We start from the raw sequence: 5,000 nt of genomic DNA, 5'->3' as shown, positions 1-5,000 counted from the left end.
CGCGGTAATATTTAGCCTTAGATGGAGTTTACCACCCACTTAGGGCTGCACTCTCAAGCAACCCGACTCTGAGGAGCGTACCTCTCGCCGTCTCGCTCCGTCGCTACGGGCCTGGCACCCTCTACGGGAAAACGGCCCCGTTCAAGACGAACTTGGACAGGAGTGGCGACGACGAGAAAGCGATACCTCCCGAACACCACATCTCCCGCGATCGTTACAACCGCGGGATTCAGTGCTGGGCTATTTCCTGTTCGCTCGCCGCTACTAAGGAAATCCTGGTTAGTTTCTTTTCCTCCGCTTACTAATATGCTTAAATTCGGCGGGTGATCCTCCCTGATCTGAGGCCAACGATAAAAAAAACGAGGCAGACGCGATATCCGTCAACGCGACGGCGCCGCTTTCGTCGAGACGAGAGAGAATTTTCATTCCGATCGTTCCGACGTCGGCGTCGACGCGCTCTTCGGACGTCGAGTCCGCCTACTCGATATATATACAATATATATATATATATATACGAATGTTTCGATGTCATCACGTTCAACGATGCGAGCGCGCTTTATTTACACATCATATAAACACGTTCGTCTCGTATACGTCGTAACGATCGCGGAGCTTTTGTATTCGAAATTTTGACATTAGAGTATGAACAAAAGAAACGCACGTACTCGATAATCACGAGACGAAGAGATCACCTAAACTCCGATTACCCTCTTTGATCGAGAACAACTCAATGAAACGATCGAAAGGTCGGAGATGGGCGCTCCTCGTCTGGCGACGAGCGACGCTCTCAGTCTCTCTGACGTCGCATAACGAAACTCCGTGACGTAAACGTACACACGAACGCGTATATAAAAATATAAATAATATATACACACACACGCATGTAAACGTAAACATACATACACATCGTATTTGTTATATTTGAACGGACCGAGAACGAGATTTATATTAAGTATATTTAAACACGTAATATAACACATCGAACGCGGATACCGTCATATGTTCGAGAAACGTCAGTCAGTCTATTGAGTCGGTTACGAAATAATAGACATTACGACATTAAACATTGAACAGTGTGGTTTATATTTTTATACAGCCGGCCCTCAGACAGGAGTGGTCCTGGATGTTTCTCCACGGACCGCAATGTGCGTTCGAAATGTCGATGTTCAAATGTGTCCTGCAGTTCACACTATGACGCGCAGTTAACTGCGTTCTTCATCGACCCGCGAGCCAAGTGATCCACCGTCCAGGGTAATGGTTTTTAATTTGTTTTATTTTTATAATTTCTACGATCACTCGAACGATTCTATACGCCAGTGATATGAGTTATTTTTTTTTTATTTTTTTTTTTTTTTTCGTTTTTTTCTCTTATTTTTAGTATACAGAGAAAAATTCAAAAAATTAAAAAAAAAAAAAAAAAAAGTTAAAAAAAAAAAAAAAAAAAAAAAAAAAAAAAGAAATATACATTTTATTTGAAGATGACGATGTGCGTTAACACATCGTACTTTCCTCGAAATCGACATCGAAAAATATCAGAATAGGACGCGTTACACGACTCTGGACTCTGACTCGGACACACTGCTGTGTGAGAGAGAGAGAGTGAGAATCGCGTCCTCGCATCGAAACGACACATTCCGAACGTCGATATTTGTGTTTTAGAATTTTATTATCGTTCATTATCGCACTCTTTCGAGATTGATAATTTACGTTAATGATCCTTCCGCAGGTTCCCCTACGGAAACCTTGTTACGACTTTTACTTCCTCTAAATGATCAAGTTTGGTCAACTTCCCAGCAACGCCGACGGCCGTGAAGCCACCGCGTGTCGGTCCGAAGACCTCACTAAATCATTCAATCGGTAGTAGCGACGGGCGGTGTGTACAAAGGGCAGGGACGTAATCAACGCGAGCTTATGACTCGCGCTTACTAGGAATTCCTCGTTTATGGGGGATAATTGCAAACCCCAATCCCCAGCACGAAGGAGTTTCAACGGGTTGCCCGGGCCTCTAGGCCAGGGAGAACATGCTGATTCCTTCAGTGTAGCGCGCGTGCGGCCCCAGGACATCTAAGGGCATCACAGACCTGTTATTGCTCAATCTCGTGCGGCTCGAAGCCGCCGGTCCCTCTAAGAAGAATTTTAATACGCCGCCAGTGAGTTGCTCGACCGAAATCGAGCACACCTAAATGACGACGCCTATTTAGCAGGCTAGAGTCTCGTTCGTTACCGGAATGTAACCAGACAAATCGCTCCACCAACTAAGAACGGCCATGCACCACCACCCACCGAATCAAGAAAGAGCTATTAATCTGTCAATCCTTCCGGTGTCCGGGCCTGGTGAGATTTCCCGTGTTGAGTCAAATTAAGCCGCAGGCTCCACTCCTGGTGGTGCCCTTCCGTCAATTCCTTTAAGTTTCAGCTTTGCAACCATACTCCCCCCGGAGTCCAAAATCTTTGGTTTCCCGGAAGCTGCCCGCCGAGCCATTGTAGTAACGTCGGCGGATCGCTAGATGACATATTTACGGTTAGAACTAGGGCGGTATCTAATCGCCTTCGAACCTCTAACTTTCGTTCTTGATTGATGAAAACACCTTTGGCAAATGCTTTCGCTGATGTTCGTCTTGCGACGATCCAAGAATTTCACCTCTAAACGTCGCAATACGAATGCCCCCAGTTATCCCTATTAATCATTACCTCGGAGTTCTGAAAACCAACAAAATAGAACCGAGATCATATTCTATTATTCCATGCACGAAATATTCAAGCGGCATTTTGAGCCCGCTTTGAGCACTCTAATTTGTTCAAAGTAAAATTGTCGGCCCATCTCGACACTCACTGAAGAGCACCGCGATAGGAATTTGATATTGAACCGGCGTTTTACCGCCGGCTCACCGACGATATGCTCCGCAGACGTTGTCAGTATCACCGCGGATGCGGTGCACCGACAGCGCGGCGCACAATGCAACTACGAGCTTTTTAACCGCAACAATTTTAGTATACGCTATTGGAGCTGGAATTACCGCGGCTGCTGGCACCAGACTTGCCCTCCAATTGTTCCTCGTAAAATATTTAAAGTGTACTCATTCCGATTACGAGGCCTCGAAAGAGTCCCGTATCGTTATTTTTCGTCACTACCTCCCCGTGCCGGGGAGTGGGTAATTTGCGCGCCTGCTGCCTTCCTTGGATGTGGTAGCCGTTTCTCAGGCTCCCTCTCCGGAATCGAACCCTGATTCCCCGTTACCCGTGACAACCATGGTAGTCGCAGAACCACCATCGAAAGTTGATAAGGCAGACATTTGAAAAGATGCGTCGCCGGTACTGGACCATGCGATCGGCAAAAGTTATCCAGATTCATCAAAATTAACGACTTCGGACGAGACGCCCTCCGTCGATTGGTTTTGATCTAATAAAAGCACTCATCCCATCACTGGTCAGAGTTCTGATTGCATGTATTAGCTCTAGAATTACCACAGTTATCCAAGTAACTGAGTAAGATCTAAGGACCCAAAACTGATATATTGAGCCATTCGCGGTATCGCCTTAATACGGCTTGCACTGAGACATGCATGGCTTAATCTTTGAGACAAGCATATAACTACTGGCAGGATCAACCAGGGAGCTAACCGAGACTTGTTGAAGTCGTCAATTACTCTTCTCGTTTCATATTCGCATATAAAATACACACAAACTTATGCATGCATGTACAATATACGCACAGTATGAAACGAGCGTCTCACCGTATCGTCGATCGCGTTAGGACGCGATAGATTTTAACGGTGACTCTTATAAAAATTTATATGAGACACAAACGCGCTTTAAGCACGCGCGCGCGCGTGCGCTATAATATATAACGCGACGACAGCGGCGGCGGCGGCGGCGGCGGAGGCGTCTTCACTTAATGACACATAACGGTCACGAATTCGAACGTTCTAAACGAGATCGAGTTTTTTTTTCAAAATAACACTTCGCACACGACGTGTACGTATGTATTGTTCAACGATTATTATCGTTGAAAACATTGGGATCGACGCCCGGTGTTTGAGTGATCGTACCGATACTCGGTTGTGTATTTTTTGTACATGATAAATGTAAAAATTAACAAAAAGAATTTTAGAAGCGACCGTTCATATATAATATAAAAAATTATACACACTATACGGAATACACTGAATCTTTTAAGAACTCCGTCTCTAACGTTTTCTCATATCGTCGCGACGTCGCAGATCGACTACAATGAATCAACATTTATTCCATGAGGATAGATTGTAGCGAGAGCGACGACGACGACGATAAGAGGAAGAGCGCATGAGGCAGAGAGATCTACGTGCGTCCGTCGGTCGGCACAGTTTTACAGAAACGAATAAGAATCTTTTTATCATTTTCCACGTGTGTCAGTGAATATCCCCCAGCGGTCGAGACGAATCGTACGTACATACTTGTTGTTACACTACGTAAAGTATAATATAACGCGATACGACGAATCGAGAGACACGCCAGAAGACACGCAACAAAGACGACAAATGAAAACGATAATAACATTTTTTTCGTTATACAGAGTACTGATCCGGTCACTTCGCGTCTAACATCAATTTTGAATGTTCGACGTTCGAACCGTCACTACTCCATATATATGCCTGACGATGAGTATGACATTCGGCTCGTTCGACGGAATGTATTTTTTTTTTATTATTATTATTATTTTATTATGTTTCTCATAATCGATCTGATATCATAAGACGACGAACCCAGAACACGCAGCCCTATCCGCCCCCCCCCCCCTCCCCCTCCCCAACCCCCTCCCCCCCCAACTGACACCCCAAACCCTCCAAAATCTCCAAAACTTCGATTATTTTGTTCTATATTTTTATAGATAGTATATGATTATATGATATTATGCAACGTCAATGCAACAACAACGACAACAACAACAACAACAACAACAACAACAATAAAAAAAAAAAGAAAAAAAAAAACAACAACAACAACAACAACAAAGAAAGAAT

At 44.5% G+C, this 5,000-nt stretch overlaps 3 non-coding genes across 3 annotated transcripts in view; all 3 read right to left on the bottom strand.

Annotated features, from left to right (window-relative positions):
* LOC125076367 overlaps window positions 1–347 on the bottom strand; it is a 3,997-nt gene extending 3,650 nt beyond the window's left edge. Inside the window, exon 1 of the ribosomal RNA XR_007120337.1 lies at window positions 1–347. This exon is cut by the window's left edge and continues 3,650 nt beyond it. This is a non-coding gene — a ribosomal RNA (large subunit ribosomal RNA).
* A 750-nt stretch (window positions 348–1,097) lies between these two features.
* LOC125076362 lies at window positions 1,098–1,254 on the bottom strand. The gene has a single exon (XR_007120333.1). It is a non-coding gene; the product is annotated as a 5.8S ribosomal RNA (ribosomal RNA).
* Window positions 1,255–1,709: 455 nt separating this feature from the next.
* On the bottom strand, window positions 1,710–3,615 carry LOC125076366. Its single transcript, XR_007120336.1, has one exon. It is a non-coding gene; the product is annotated as a small subunit ribosomal RNA (ribosomal RNA).
* Between the last annotated feature and the right edge of the window lie 1,385 nt (window positions 3,616–5,000).

The sequence above is a fragment of the Vanessa atalanta genome, unplaced genomic scaffold (assembly GCF_905147765.1).
Source record: "Vanessa atalanta unplaced genomic scaffold, ilVanAtal1.2, whole genome shotgun sequence".
Lineage (NCBI taxonomy): Eukaryota > Metazoa > Arthropoda > Insecta > Lepidoptera > Nymphalidae > Vanessa > Vanessa atalanta.
Note: the sequence above shows the minus strand (reverse complement) of the source record. Positions and strands in the feature narration are given on the sequence as shown.